At 43.0% G+C, this 16,851-nt stretch overlaps 1 protein-coding gene across 1 annotated transcript in view; it reads left to right on the forward strand.

Annotated features, from left to right (window-relative positions):
* LOC308468837 (growth hormone secretagogue receptor type 1-like) overlaps positions 1 to 16,303 on the forward strand; it is a gene marked incomplete at both ends in the record, with an annotated part of 74,878 nt that extends 58,575 nt beyond the window's left edge. The window contains one exon of the transcript XR_013981887.1: positions 16,038 to 16,303. The remainder of the gene's footprint in view (positions 1 to 16,037) is intronic.
* Positions 16,304 to 16,851: the final 548 nt, after the last annotated feature.

Raw genomic sequence — 16,851 nt, forward strand, 5'->3', positions numbered from 1 at the left:
AATGAATATAAGAAGTATGACTCTCAAGTTTCTACTAGCTATTTCTAAACTGCTAATGGAATAACTAGACTCCCAAATTCTTAGGAATAAGCATCAGATTTCTAGACTGTAGGCAAACAGTGGTGTTTTATTTGAGGCTTGATTGTAATTTCAAAATAATGAGAAATTCATTGAAAAATGTGGAGTGAAATATTTAAACATATAGTAAGTAAGTCACATGTACACAGCTGTTCTTTACACTGAAATGAGACCACAGATTAACTGAGCTTACAAAGAATGGAAAGTTTGATTGGCAATGGGAACATTCAGTAAGGTTACACTGTTAACTAGACTGAATGATTCTTTCAATAAAATAAAATAAATATTTGATCTGGCATTGAACTTCAGAGTTCAACCCATTCACATTGCAACATTCAGCATATGGCTGCCAAAATAGATCTTCTTTACCAGCATCAACTTCAAAGTACATCAATTAGAGTCCAATACAGCTTGGGAAAAGATTAAGGATGGGGTTTTCAAATACCAAGGAAAGTAGTATGGCAGGACCCAATTCAGAAAGCCAGGACATTTTTATTTGCAATTGGCTGCAGGTATCAGACATGATAGCTAAATGGAACCTGGGGATCAGAGGTGGCATTTCCTCAAATATCAGCTGAAGGGGCAGGGGCAGGAAAAGTACAGGGAATATTGTTGTGTTCATGCCCTGCTCTGGGCTTCCCATTCCCACAGGATGTTAGAATATACTATTGTGACTAATTTATCCAGTATGCATAGTGCTTTTCAGAGTACAAAATGACAGGTCCCTCACCAAGGAGCTTAAAATTCAACATAGGGGATAAAGTGTGTGCAGTGGGTTGGGGGTGGAGGCAGCAGTTCACAAGGAAATAATTTGTTTTTGCTGTAGGCCCATGTACAAGGAAACATGAGAATTAGGGGTGAGTGCCAAAGGATTCATGGAAAGAAGATGCACCCTTTGTTTGCTCAAGCAGGGTTGTTTTACCATTCTGACCATCCAGGCTACTTACAGAAAGGTTTGCCTGTAAGACCACGCATTTCTAGATCTTCTGGTCATTTCAGGGGCACCAATGGAAGGGGAGACAACATTTTGCAAGTCTCTGCCACCCTCAAGCAAGTGTGCTTACCAAGCAGTGCATCCCTAACCCCTCCCTCACTATTCTGTCTACCCACCTCTCAGTTCAACCTTCCGACCTGTCCATCCATTTGCCAAAGTAAATGTTTGTGCTGATGCAGTGGAAGGACCCTGATCTGCGTGAGATCATTTGTGTGCAACATCTGTGCAAATCTGAGGATCCTGGGAGCTCCCATGGTGCAGCCTTTTCGAGCAATCAGATTGCAGAACCACTAAGAAATGGTGTGTCCACACTGATCAATTTACACAGAAAGGCTTGTGTTAACACGAGTGAGGGAATAAATTATGGCTGCCTCCACAATAAGCTCTTCCAGAATGTAATAAAGAGTTCAGTGTGTGTTCCTCACCAAGGAATCCCAACCTTTTCATTTAAAGTCTGGTTTGCAGAAGAGATAACAGCTGAAAACTAACCATCTTGACCTTGGCAAACTTAATCACAACATGTCTTTTGAAGCATTCTCCAAAGCAGGTGAAGGGAGGAGAGTAAAAAAGCTTGTTTCAGGGGGAAGTCTATGTGCAATGACAAATTCCTTTGATAAATCGCTAATGTCATTTTAATTAGGATACACAGCAGGCTTTAAAATAAATAAAAAAATGTATTCCTAAAGGCCACCTGAAACCAATATTGGGGTGTGTATAGAATGGTTCCTAACACTTTGCACCAAATGATCAATTATGCATAAGAAAGTTCAGAATACATACTGGTTATAATCAAGTCTTGGGCTGCAATATCATACAGCTTGGAACCAGAGCCACATTTACACCATACAGAGTTAGAAACTCAGATATATAAGCTAGGTGCCAGCTGGCTCATTAAACCAAGGTTGCAGTCACCAAAATGGAATGTCCATTTGCCATTTTGGGGTAAGACAGCTTGAAAGTCTTATTTTTCAAATGATGGACTGACTATGATTGATTCTCAGTTAAGCATCTGGCTTGTTCAGATGATAACCTTGAGCTTGCTTAAGAACCTTGAGACCTCAAAAAAGAAATGTCACTTGATCCAAGGACAGTGCACATGTATACTGGCCTATCCCGAACTCTTTCTTAACGGTGACTGCTCCTGCTCAGACTTCACAGAAAAAGCAGTTTTGTTCCAGAAATTCATTCTGATTGTGCAGATAAAATATAACAGTTAAATTTTTACAGGGTGGGATATTAGTGTGTGAAACTAGTCCAGGTCCAATGATCCTCAAATGGTGGAGATGTCAGGCGTCATCCTGGCACCCAGGCATCTTCACATGGTCACAAGTGGTTGAAAGTCAAGTGCAAAATGTGCCTGGCACCTGGCTAATTTTGAACACTGATATAAGCATTATTATATCATTTTAAACACTCATGGTTTCTACCAAATAATTATGGGAGCTGTTGTTTGTTAAAGGTGCTGAGAGTTGTTAAGAGGCCCTTATTCCCCTCACAGTGCAGCAATTCCAAAAGTAATTTTAGTATGCAATCTTAAGTGTCCTGTTCAGAGTGAGTGTGTGTGTGTACATGTGTGCACAAAGTAGTAGATGAACCACCTCTTCCAAAGACCTGCTGGCATGTACCACCCAAGGTGGGACTTAACTCTTTCTTATTGCATGGCATCTTATTCTCTCTCTTCTTCCCCATCCCCACTAGTTCTACATGGGGGTGGGGAGGGAGAGAATTGAAAAATAAGACCCCACTGATTGATTTTTACTATTCTTTTATATTGTAAAGTTTAAATGTTATTGTTTTACGTTTGTTTTGCTTTATTACATATTATTGCTATTTTAACTTTTTGTAAGTTGCCCTGGCAACATCAGTGGTCTTTGACAAATTACTAACCTTCAGCATAACCAGCCTCACAGTGCTGTTACAAAGCTTAAGGGGTTACTCAGAGCTTCACAGAAGTGAGAAATAATAACATTTATATTTTTTTAGGTCTTTTCTTACATTAGAGGGAGTCGCAAACATCATCTCAATAATTGCCACAACACTTCCCAGCTTGTAGCTACACCAACCTCTTAATAGTCAACTCTAGGTGGGGGGAGGGGGGGCTAACACACAACTGAAGCTATCAATTTACATACCCAGATTAAAATTAAGTTGGTTTCTTCAAATGACAAGCTTGATAAATCTTGGAACAATCAGGCAATATAACAGAATCAAAGATTATACTATGCTGTTCTTCAGCGATCACAACATATCCAGTGTAAATCTTTATGGCTCAAAGAGATGCAACTATACTTGAACGCTTATTATTATTTAAACAGCTTGAAATCACAAGAGTCATGAGCCTATTGAAAAATCACTTGGATTTCAAGCTAGCGTTATGGCATATGTAGGCAGGTATTACTTTTTTAGTTTAAATTACAGTTTGCCATCCTAAGCATACATATGTATTTACCAGCATAAATGTGTGAATACTGAACAAAGCATGCATTCTTAAAAATTCAATAATAAAAAGCAAGTATGTTTTATACAGCAGTATGAAAGAAATAGTATAAAGGCAAAAATATAAACATTTCTTCATTACATTTGAACACAGTAAAAGCTGGAAATGCACATGCATGCAAACAGGAAACACACACAAACAGTATGAGTTAAGTACACCTGCCAGCTTTTGCATCATCCACAGCCAACTGGCATGATTACAGGACAACACACCACTTGCCATATGTTGAGAAAGGGGTTCTGCAAGATTGGGGGTTTCCATCAACTGAATCACAAGCCCTACGAATTTAATAACAGAGAAAAAGAGGGCTGATGACTGCAGTTCTGTATAGCTACCTATTGAATAATCACAACAGTTTCTGCCTTGACTGCTGAACCTCTGCTACTTCAAAAGCCAGGAACAAGCATGGCGTAAAAATACTAATCTATCCAAATCTGCTGGCTACAGTAACTACCTTTTACACAAGAGAGAAGTTCAGGAAGGTACTATACAGTATATCTAAAAGCTGTGCACTCACTCTAGTCAAAGGGGAATAGCCAGAAGGCTACGTGGCATTCAGACACAGCAGCACCAGGGGGAGGGGGAGGGGAAGAGAAAGCAGAAGAGAAGAAAGGAAAGACATCACCTTTCCGTGCCCCCGGACTAATAATTTGCAGCAGGTAATAAAAGCAAAAGGAAATATCTGATTGCAGTGCTAGAACAAACCCTTCAAAAAAGGAGCAGTGATCAATAGAAAGGTCAGCTTTCTAACTGGGATACACCGGAGTATGCTGAGGGGGTGGGTGGAGTGAAGAGGGCACTAAAGGGGACTTCCTGCAACATAGCAGAGATTCAAGTTGACATGGCAGGTGTGCAAAGTTTAGGTCTGACTGCTGAACTCCACTACCGCAAGAGAACAATAATATGAGCTCTTTTACATTCACCTACTTCTCAGGCACTTCATTGCACCCATAAGCACAACCCCCCTCGAAAGACTAGCCTCTTTCAACTACCTGCCATTTGAAACACAAATCCGCACACCTGAAGCACAAACAGCCCCGGCATCCTGCATATGGCTCAGTGCACAAATCCAACGACTGAACATACAATACATCAGTTTTGATACCAGCATCTGAATCAAAATCAGTTTGCCGGAGCCCAGTTTCTGCACAAACCCACTCAGCAATTCTTGCAGGCCCAATATTCTCACAACTTCCAATCTTCCTTCAATTTCACCACCTAAAGCTCCACTGTATTCACACACAGAGACACACCGCTCCCCCCCCAAAAAAAATCTCCTATATCCTTATCCAAGACTTCTACATCCAAGTCACAACACACCTGTGTCGTGTGGCCCTTTAAACATCCAATATTCCAAAGACCATCAGAATCACCAACCACCAACTTCAGTCTCCCGATTTCCTCAGAATCCATTCTTCTCCGCCCACCCCGCAAACCCCTTCGCAGCAAACTCCCCGTTTCCGCAAACCGGTGACAGTCCCACCCACCACACTTCCACCTGGGAGAACCTGGGAAGGTGAAAGTGGGTTTGGGGGTTGTTGGCAAAGTGTTTTAAGATGACTGGAGTGGGTATGGGTGCCGGGTGTGTGTGGCGTGGGGGAAACGGCTTGAGAGAAAAGAGTGTCCTTTTTTAATTTTTTTTAAGATAGTGGTGGTCCTCTTAGAACGGGGTGGGTTGCAAACTGAAAGCTGGACTAAGGAATGCAAGAGATGACCTGCAGGGACTGGTGTGTGTGTGTGTGTGTGCAATGCAAAGGTGTGTGATGCAAAGGTTTGCAACGGGATTAAAAACTTGGGAGGCTGCAAGCAGAGATGACCTTCCGAGGAGAAAAGCAGCCTCTTTGGAGCAAGCAGGGCGGGAGAATGCATTTTTTTTTTACTTGTTTCTGTTACATCGGCAGTCACGGAAGACTAAGAATGCGTGCCGGGGAGATCAGCTGGGAATGAGGCGCTGGCAGTGTCGGTGGTGCTGGGGTGGAGGGGATGAGGACTTCCTCGCGTGTGAAGCGGAGAGTGTGCCCCCCGACCCACACCAACCCCTTCCTCGCCTCCCAGCAGCCCCCCAAACTCAAGGGACACCCCGGCTTCCAACCCACCCGACCCCTCCGCAAGCCCCACCCTGGCGGCCCGGCAGACCCCTGGAGCCCCCTCCAAGAGGAGCGGGGAAGACCCGGCCACTTACCGGCGCAGGCAGGAGCCGCTGGCAGGAAGGCGGGCGGCGGGCACCGGGGAAGCCTCAGCCGCCTCCTCAGGCTCGGCGCTGCGGGGCGTCGCAGCAGCAGCAGCAACAGACTCAGTCAGACGGCTGCGCCATGATGGAATGCAGACTCCCGCACATGCGCACTGCTGCTGCTGCCGCCGCCGCTGCCGAGGAACCAAAGATGGGACACGCGCGTCGAACCAGAGTGGGAATCGGTGCGATCGGGCTCGTCAACCACACTGCGGTCTCGAGTGCCCTCGTCTCCGAGGTTAAGAAGCAGCCTCGGGAGGGGGGAGGGGGGGGCGGGGAGGGCGTGCTCTCCGGATCCACGTGACGGGTGTTTTGGTTCTGTTTATCTTTTGTTTGCCTTGTACACGTTATCGTCGCATTACGTTTTCCGGGTCCTTGTGCATTGCTCTCGAGACACCGGGAATGTAACCCCATGCTTGTGAAGTACGCAAGGTCAGAGCGGTGGGGAGCCGCTTACCCCCCACTCTCCTTCCTCAACCCCCCGCGGGCAGCATTCTCTTAGGGCTTCATGCCAGTGGTAAACGAGGCCAGAGGCAAAACTCGCCGGAGCAGCAAATGTAAATGTTAGCCTCGTGCAGCATTTTATTGTTTGCTGCATTTAAATGCCACTTTTCCCGTGGTTCTCCTTTCTTCTTCAATACCCCCACAACAACCCTGTGAGGTGGGCAGGGCCGGCCCCAAGACATGTCGGCATCCGAGTTGGACCCCAAAATGGACCTCCCTCCCTCCTTGCCAGGGAATAAGGGGATCAGGGAATATCTACATCAGAAACAAGGGTGGCGGGGGTGACATCAGGCTCTGCCATCCCTGTGGACCCTGCCGCCTGAGGCAGTCTTTTCACCTCATGGGCTCTGGAGGTAGGTTAGGCTGAGAGGCAAATGACTGGCCAAGGGTCACCCAGTGATCTTAACGGCCCAGGTTGGAATCAAACCCATGTCTCCCAGATCCTAGTTCCACACTCTAACCACTAAGAAACACTGCTACACCAGTAGGCTTAGTATCTCCCCTCGCTATCCCCACCAACGCAAGGACATATTGCAGAGAGGCAAAGACATTCAGGGTGCAAAGCAGAGTTAATCAGAGGTGTTGCCTGGGAAGGACTCAGAAGGTGGTATGGAGATGCCTCCAGCTTCTTGGCCTGTGGCTCCCCACATGTGAAGGAAGTAAAATCACATTCAGACTAGTACTGATACTAGAATTGAACATATTGCATTTCAGAGGTAGGAGGAGGGAAAAGGACTTTACTGAGGCAAAGTGAGTATAAAGCACCAGGTTTAAAGCTGACTCTACAATTTCCATCTATTCAAGGAAGCAGGTGGTAATGTATTTTACAGAAGATTTGTGTTAACATAAAATAAAAACCCACCAGACTGCCTGAAATTTACCAGATTTTACACATTCATTAATAACTAGATTTCTATGTTAGTTTCTCTAGTATTGCTGAATCCCATACATTTTGTAACTAGGGGGCTAGTGTGACAGCGGTCAACATCTTCCAATGCTGTGTAATTATGCAACAATTTACAAGAATTTAATGAAACATTGGGAAGAACTTTCTGACAGTAAGAACTGTTAGTGCAATGGACTGCCTCAGAAAGTGGTGGACTCTCCTTCATTGGAGAGTTTTAAGCAGAGGTTGGACGGACAGCTTTCAGAGATTCTTTAATTGTGATGCTTGCACAGCAGGGGGTTGGACTGCGGGGTCTCTGCCAACTATGATTCTTTTAATAAGTTCCTTGGATTTTAGTTGGATGTTATCACCCTCAAACAAGAAAGCAATGCAAGTTGCCAGGCAATCTGCATAGATTCTTTAATGATGGTGGATAGTATTCTTATTCTTATTCTTATTTATACCCTGCCTATCTGGCTGGGTTGCCCCGACAATTCTCTTTCTGATGCCTCTTTCACTATATCAGACCAAAATCTTTGGACTGGTTGGCACTCCCAGCACAGATGGAAATCAGGATCAAGAAACCCACATCTACTCCAGCACATCAGAGTCACCTTGAGTGCAATGAGGGAAATTTGCATGGGAGTTTGGTACCATCTGTGATTCAGCTTTAGGGTCATTTTCTGTATCTTCACTGATAAACTTTGAGTTGGTTTGTTCATGGTCTATCATTGATTTCTGCATTGAACTTTATTTCCCTATTTAATGCTCATGAGGTTCCCAAACTATTCAGCAAGACCCTATTTAATGCAACCACAAGGCCATTTCCTGTTGGTCACTTAACAAGTCTAACACTTTCCATATGGATGAGAGCCCAGGTATATTGGGTTTGAATATAAGGGAATTTCAGAAGATGGACAATTTGGGTGAGATTAAGCCATCAGCCCTGTATTTTTCGAAACAGAAGAGTGTTTGATTTACTATAACAATTAATTTTAGAGTAGAACTAAATAAAGGAATTAACATGTGCTTCTTGGACTGTAAAGTTTAAAAGGGAAAGGACTCCTGGATGGTTATGTCCAGTCAAAGGCAACTGTGGGGTTGCGGTGCTCATCTTTACTTTCAGGCCAAGGGAGCCGGCGTTTGTCCACTGACAGCTTTCTGGATCATGTGGCCAGCATGACTAAACCGCTTCTGGTGCAGTGGAACACCGTTACAGAAGTGCACAGAAACGCCATTTACTTTCCCGCCACAGTGGTACCTATTTATCTACTTGCACTGGCGTGCTTTCAAACTGCTAAGTTGGCAAGAGCTGGGACAGAGCAACAGGAGCTTACTCTGTTGCGGGGATTCAAACTGCCAATCTTTCGATCAGCAAGCCCAAGAGGCTCAGTGGTTTAGACCACAGCGCCACCCGCGTCCCTCTTGGACTGTAATAACCTGCCAGGGGATCATTGAATTCATGAAGGGTACCTTTGAGCTTATTCTGAGAGACCAATGCATGCTCATTGGTAATAAGGAATGAGATGGAACAACAAATCCTAACCAAGGTGTTTCATTTTTGCATCATGGGTTTTGTAGTTTTAAAAGTGCATAAAAGCTTTGTTTCTTATTAAATATGCATATGGTCAACCTGTGTTGCATGGCTGCCATCTTACAAATCCTTTCTTGAGCATAAGCCTAGTTTGTTCTCAAGGCAGCTAATGGGGAAAGCTAAGAAGCTTTAGAGTCTGATGCTGGATACAAATGGGTCTGAGTGTGGTATAGAGATTAAGAGCCTAAACTACAAATAAGAACCCCTGCAGTTAAAAATTTGCGACTGCTGTGAACTTTAGGCAAACCACTCTCTCTCACCATCAGTTCTATGCTTCATCTGCAATATGGGGAATATGAACACTGCCCACCTTTTATTTTGTTTAGGAGACGCCTTTCACATACGTTTTACAGTGGTACCTCGAGTTAAGTACTTAATTCGTTCCGGAGGTCCATTCTTAACCTGAAACTGTTCTTAACCTGAAGCACCACTTTAGCTAATGGGGGCCTCCTGCTGCCGCCGTGCCACCGGAGCACGATTTCTGTTCTCATCCTGAAGCAAAGTTCTTAATCCGAGGTAATATTTCTGGGTTAGCGGAGTCTGTAACCTGAAGCGTATGTAACCTGAAGCATATGCAACCCAAGGTACCACTGTAATTTGATTTACAACCCCACAATAAAAACAGGTAAAAATAGGTTTTTAAAATTTATTTTTAAAACAACTCAAGGTAAATTTAATAGCAATACAAATAAACGTCTAGGGCAGAGACCTAAGATACTTTTTTATTTCCCCCAGCTGAATGAGACCCTTACAAGATAAAACAAAATTTTAAAAAAACCTTCCAGTAGCACCTTAGAGACCAACTACGTTAGTTATTGGTATGAGCTTTCGTGTGCACGCACACTTCTTCAGATACATTTCAGAAGTGTGTGTGCACACGAAAGCTTATACCAATAACTAACGTAGTTGGTCTCTAAGGTGCTACTGGAAGGAATTTTTTTTATTTTGTTTCGACTATGGCAGACCAAAATGGCTACCTACCTGTAATCTTACAAGATAGTTGTAAGAACTGCAACTAGATGATGCTCATAGAATGCTCTGAACATTTGAAACCACCATACAAACATTAAGTTTTAATGTGTGCATGTAATAAAGTAAAATGTGATTTACCGTATTTTTTGCTCTATAAGACTCACTTTTCCCCTCCTAAAAAGGGGAAATGTGTGTGCGTCTTATGCAGGCTGCGCGGCTATCATAGAAGCCAGAACAGAAAGAGGGATTGCTGCTTTCACTGCGCAGCAATCCCTCTTGCTGTTCTGGCTTCTGAGATTCAGAATTTTTTTTTTCTTGTTTTCCTCCTCCAAAAACTAGGTGCGTCTTGTGGTCTGGTGCATTTTTAAATGAACTCAAAAGGACTTATTTTGCATGGGTGATTGGGTTGCAGGTATGCCTCAATGCCCACAATTTACAGCAAAAAAGTACCAGTAGGAGAGATGTGGGGAACCTCTGGCCCTCCAGATGTCGTGGAACTACAACTCCTATCACCTCTGGCCATTGGCCATGCTTGCTGGGGCTGATGGGAGTTGCAGTTCAGCAACATCTGGAGGCGCAAATGTTCCCTGCACTTGCAGTACAAAAAGATACATCATGACACTCCATTAGACCTCCCTTGTTGCACCCTGGCTTCAGACAAGCAAGTCTACACCCAGTTCATCCAATAGACGGACCAATTCAGTGTACCATGTGATCACAGATGGCTCTACTCTACAGGCCAACTCTTCAGCACTACAACTCAAGAAACAGTCATTATGCAAGAAGCGGCAGACAGTCCCAAGACTGAGTGAGTGCTCCACAATTTCCTGCAATGTCAAGTCAATCCTTGACTGTACCTTCACTTACTCCATATAGTCCAAGAAGAAGAATGGCACTGGAGTTAGGAAGCTATGTGTCCTACTTTATTTCTCTATTTGAAGTGCTATCAGATGATAGTCCTCTGTTTGAAAGCATTCTCTTGGTCAGCCTTTGCCCACCTAGTGTAAGGTTACCAGATTTTTTTTCAATGAATCCGGGGACACTTTTCAACTTCAATAGGAATTTATCAGAGGACTGATTTGTAAATCTGGGGACGTCTGGTAACCTTAACTGAGTGCCCTCCAGATATATTGGACCACAGTCAAAATCCTGCTTAAAGATAAAGAACTCTCGGAAAGGAGACCTTGAAACTGACCACTAACAGTGAGCACCAAGATAGCAGACTGAGCAAGCAAGGAGGATTCCTGGTTATTGTTTGCCCCACTGCGGTGCATTGTTTTCATATTGAAAGCATAGTAATTATTTCTATACATGCATTGATACACAAGCAATTTTCATGCAAATCTATGCCAACTTTTGCTCTCCTTTTTGGCGAAGTGTTTCCTCTTTTTTTGGCAATATTCTGAGTGGGCGGTGTGCCTTGGACTTCTGCCCCCCCAAAGTCTTTTCCTGGTGTCAACACTGCCCCATTTCCCCAAATAGTCCAGACTCCAGGCAATTGGAAATACACATTTCAGACTGAGCATTTCCCAACCTAAATGAACCCCAAATTGATATTACCCCCACGGTGGAAAAATAAATCAAGACACCTTATAGGTACCGTATTTTTCGCCCCATAGGACGCACCGGCCCATAAGGCGCACCTAGTTTTTTGGGGGGAAATAAAGGGGGGGGGAAATTATTCCCCCCCCCAGGCACAGGGCTGGGGCGGGGGAAGCCCGAGCTTCCCCGGACCCCAGCCCCCAGAATGGGTCCGAGAGCAATAGCGAGGTTGCGTGCAACCTCGCCATCGCTCCCGGAGCTTGCCTGGCTGGGGGGATAGCTTCCTGAAGCCTGGAGAGCGAGAGGGGTCGGTGCGCACCGACCCCTCTCGCTCTCCAGGCTTCAGCGAAAGCCTGCATTCGCCTCATAGGACGCACACACATTTCCCCTTCATTTTTGGAGGGGGAAAAAGTGCGTCCTATAGGGCGAAAAATACGGTACATGTATTTTCCCACCACCACAAGATTAATGACTGTTGAGAAATACAGTGGTACCTCGGGTTAAGTACTTAATTCGTTCCAGAGGTCCGTACTTAACCTGAAACTGTTCTTAACCTGAAGCACCACTTTATCTAATGGGGCCTCCTGCTGCTGTTGCGCCACCGGAGCACGATTTCTGTTCTCATCCCGAAGCAAAGTTCTTAACCTGAAGCACTGTTTCTGGGTTAGCGGAGTCTGTAACCTGAACCATATGTAATATGTAACCTGAAGCATATGTAACCTGAGGTACCACTGTGTTTGCTTTGGAAAATAGTGCAGTGAGCAAGGCTTATATCCCAGCACTACTGCTTCATTCCATCTTTATTTGAAAGGAAATCAGGTTGAGTGGGGTTATCTTGACTTTTCTGGAGTATGTTGTCAGCAACATGCAATGACACACAGCTCTATTCCTCATTTACATCTGCAGGTGAGAGCTAATAAACTGAAGCCTAATCCAGATAAAACTGGAGGCACTGTTAGACAGGATGGATGGAAGTTTGCGTGCTCATGATAGGGTTACACTCCTGAAAGAGTGGGTACACAACTGAGGGATCCATTGCTGTTGCTTGAGGCTCAGGTGGCCTTGGTGGCCTTGAGTGCCTTCCATCAGCTTTGGCTGTTGGACAAGCTGTGCTTCTTTCTGGACAGGGATAGCCTAATTTCTGTCATCTATGCTCTGGTAACCCCTAGGTTAGATTACTGCAACCTGTTATACATGGGACTGCCTCTGAAGAAGGTTCAGAAACTTAAGCTGGTGCCAAATTCAGCAGCCAGGTTGCACACCAAGGCATGATGGTTTGAGAATAAGATGCCAATCTTAGCCTAGAGTTTTGACCCATAAAGCCTTAAATGGCTCAGGATCGTAATACTTCAAACCCCGCCTCTCCCCATATGAACTGACCTGGGACCTACGATCATCATCTGAGGCCCGTTCTTCATGTGCCCCCTCCATGAGAGGTCCAGAGAGTGGCAGCACAAGAACGGGCCTTTTCTGTGGTGGCTCCCCACTTGTGGAATGCTCTCCCCAGGGAGACTTGCCTGGCACCTTAGGGAACTGACAAAAACAGTCCTCTTTTCCCAGGGCTTTGACTAATTAAAAAAATCTATGGCCTTTTAAATGGGGGAGTGGATATTGTTTTTGATATGATGCTATGCATTTTTGTGTTTATATTGTAACCCGTCCTCAGATGAAGAGCAGTATAGAAATTAAATGGATAAATAAATAACAAAAAATACTTTCCAAAATAGATTCACCCTGAGTTGTTTACACAAAGCATACAAGGAAGTTAGACTCTCTTCGGTCTCTATTGAGCATTTGCTCTGATTTTATTTGCAGGGAAACTACAGCAAATAAGCAGCAATCCTGCATTCATCATGATTTGCTTTTGTGGTGGTTATATGTCTTTCTGTTAATCATACGTTCATCCTACACTTTTCAGTGCATTTCCCCATCACTTTCCAAACTGAAAAAAAGTTTTTTGTTGTATATATGTATGTATGTTTCGTGAGGGCAACAGAGTGCTTTTAATCCATTTTAATTGCACATGTTCTTGAATCTCACCTGAGAAATATTGACAGTCTGGAAGCAACTCAAATTGGACCACAAACCTCTTAAAGGTAAGAGGTAATGGCCAGGTGATCCAATCATGCATGCCACATATGCATTTTTTGTAATTTTTAAAAATTGAAATTGTTGTTAATGTCAAGTTTTAAATTGTTGTAACCCTTACTGAAATCTTAGAGTGTAGGGCAGATAATAAACAACAACAACAACAACAACAACAACAATAATAATGGCAGCAACAACATATTTTAGCCCAAAGTGTTTGAGCTTTTATCTTTGCCCTCTTTAGGTGATGTTGGATTTACTTCAATACAGACTGGCTTTTACAAAATAACTGCTTTATTTGTGACTGGATATTTTTAGGACCTGTGGATGAAATGGACTTGGATGAATTGTTGCTTTATATATCCTCCTAAGACTAGAGCATGCAATTGCTTCCTTACTGCATGGAATTATCTGAGTTATAAATAAAAAATGACTTTATGTTACTTTCAGGTAAGCAGAAGACATGGAAGAAGGCTATGTGTACTGCTTCTAGCTCTTTTAGCTGCAGCAAATTGTTTACTACCATATAAAATTTAATTTATGCAATTTTTATCCCACCCTTCCTCCAAGATACTAAGATATCTTGAGAATATAACTTGTTCAGATATTTTTGCTAGGTGCTTAGAAGATTTGGGGTACAGGCCCTGTGGCATGATTTTGCATAAAATTTGCACACGCAGGTATATATGTATAAGTGCCATTTTTAGGCCTCTAAGCAAATTAAAATGGTGTGTGGCCAGGATCTCATCAGCACTGTGCTTTGTGACATGCCCAGCTACCCTGTAGCAAAGGCACTATGTTCCTTGCAGACTGATTGACAGATGTTAAAGCACATGGTTTCCCCCAGAGAATCCTGGGAAATGTAGTTTGTTAGTGGTGCTGAGAATTGTAGTTCTGTGTGTAGCTTACCCTGCAGAGAGCTGTGTTCTGCCTTTGCAGTTGGTGGTAGCAATGCTTCTGAATGCCAGTGGCTGGAAACCACAGGAAGGGAGAGTGTTCTTGTGCTTGAATTCTGCTCTCAGGTTTCCCAAATGCCTCTGGTTGGCCACCGTGAGAACAGGATGCTGAACTAGATGAACCATTGGCCTGATCCAGCATACTGATCTTATGTTCCTAAGCTCCCAGAATTATTTGAAGAAAGCCATGTGCTTTAAATGTATGGTGTGAATGTGACCAATGTCTACTGAAAACTATTTTATTTCAGCAAGCCTACTCAAACAGATAACTTAGTTACCTATATGCATTTTAAGTTTCACTGACCCTATCTATCTATCTATCTATCTATCTATCTACTATCTATCTATCATCTGTTTTCTAATAGTTTTGCAGGTTTTAGTTGTGTTTTACCTATAATTTTATTGCACAAAGACTTTGATTTCAGGGCTCTTAACACCCCTGCTCAGTCCACCTGCTTTTATTCTTTCTTTATAATTGGAGGGTTATATTGAGTGTCAGTGTCTTAAATATTTTAAAGAGAGGCCAGAAAGGAGAAAGTTCACATCACCTACTGAAGACATACTTCGCATACAGAATGTGTTTGTTGACCAGGAACAAAAAGCTGCTTAATCATTTCACTTCAGAGAGAATTCCTGGAATCTTCAGTGTTCTGTATCAGAAATCTCATAACTCCTAATGTGTTGGGGATGCGGATCTGTCTTAAAAAAACAAAAGCTCACTTTTTGGGGAATAAAATGTTTAGATTACAGTCCTTTATTTCACTGAGAAAGTATCCTTGGTGCCATAGGAGTTACTAGGGAACACTGAATTCTTTTTCTGATGTTCAGTGTATTTGAACATAGGAAGCTGCCTTCTCTTTCATCGTACCACTGGTCCATTTAGCTCAGTATTATCTGCACTGATTGGCAGTGGCTCTCCAGGGTTTCAGGCAGGTCTATTTCCCCAATCCTACCTAGAGCCAGGATTTGAATTTGGGAGCTTCCATAGCTCTTCCTGTCATCATCATCATCAATTTATTTATTTTCTTTTTAAAATAGAAAAGTTCAGTTAAAACTGCAAGCAGCAATAAATAAACACTATCATGCAAAATACCCCCACCCAAAAAACCCAGCTGCCTTGTGGAAATGCTAATTGAACTACCTATGTTGCAGCATCCCACATTAAAAGGAAAAAAGCATAATATCTTCCGAAAGCTTTCTAGAAGAGTCTGATTTTGTCCTGGTGCTTAAAGCGGCATCATAAAAACGATGCTGTATTCCTCATTGGTCCGGTCTACACATCACACTTAGCATTAAAGCTAAGCAGCATATAAATGACATGAACTCATAAATTTATGGGTATTATAATTGAACAGTGTGGGATTCAGCATCTGGAAGATGGGGAAATAAATCATGCAATTTGTTTTATTGCTCCTGAATACGGTATATCTTGGTACCATTGAACAGTCTTTTGGTGTATGAACTGCAAATCTCTCTTCAGCTATGCAAGTACAAAACAAAATGGTTTATCTTAGAACCTAGAGTTCAAATAGTTTTCATTTTCTAAAGATTGTGACTGGTGGTGCAGCCAGAGAGATTACTTCAAGATGAAAGGGATCTGAGGGCAGCAGCCCAGTAGTGGTTTTAGGGGATGAGTTTGGGTGTTTGGTGCTACATCTCTGACGCAATTTCTCTTCATTATCACCCACTCCAGCAGATGTTAATGAAGCTGACCCTGAAATATGCTATCTGAAACACTCACTGCCTCTTTACCAACTTTCAACACTACTGAGTTATTAGGAGGAAGTTCTGCTTGTGGCAACTGCACCGTACAAGGCAGTCACAGGGCTGTGACATGAAACTGGGCATTTTTTGCTGTCACCATTTGAATGCCCTTCTTTCTGTCATATTTGAAGCATCATCTATTAGTTACTTCAAACTTACATTTTTGCCCAGACTTTCCCTGACCCATAAGATTGGACTCTGTTTTATGTCCTTGAATCCTTTGAATCTTTGCTTATTTGCTTTTAAAGGCTTTTATATGTTTCACACTGTAGTTTTATTGGTTTGAAATTGCATTCTTGTTTTAATTAGATCTATCCATCAATAAAGCTTTGATATTTATAAAATATTGGGTGGTTTATAAATGCTTAAAAATACTATAAGGTTTTTCTGGACAGACAAGTGGTGTAAAATCACTATGAAATGTAAAAAAAGCAAAATAAAAATTTTTCTGTCAAAGGCTTCCATTCCTAGCCATGCCTTTGCTGAAGCCTAAAGAAACCAGATGGTGAAATGCCTTGCAGGTTGTTTTGAAAAAAAATCCATTTCACAAAAAAGGACAACCCTCCAAAAGTCTAAGTCTAAGGCTTAGCTTTCTCATGTGGAGCCCTGGGCTCTTCCTGTGAGCAAGAAAAGGCTCCCCCTGGTTATTTTTGCACCCTGTTCACAGCCCATAAAAGGTGGATAATTGTAGGATTATGTACTGTTCCAACTTGAAGTTTCCGAAGCTCTTTCAAGAAAGCCTGGCA

Source organism: Podarcis pityusensis (assembly GCF_964106645.2).
Source record: "Podarcis pityusensis genome assembly, chromosome: Z".
Lineage (NCBI taxonomy): Eukaryota > Metazoa > Chordata > Lepidosauria > Squamata > Lacertidae > Podarcis > Podarcis pityusensis.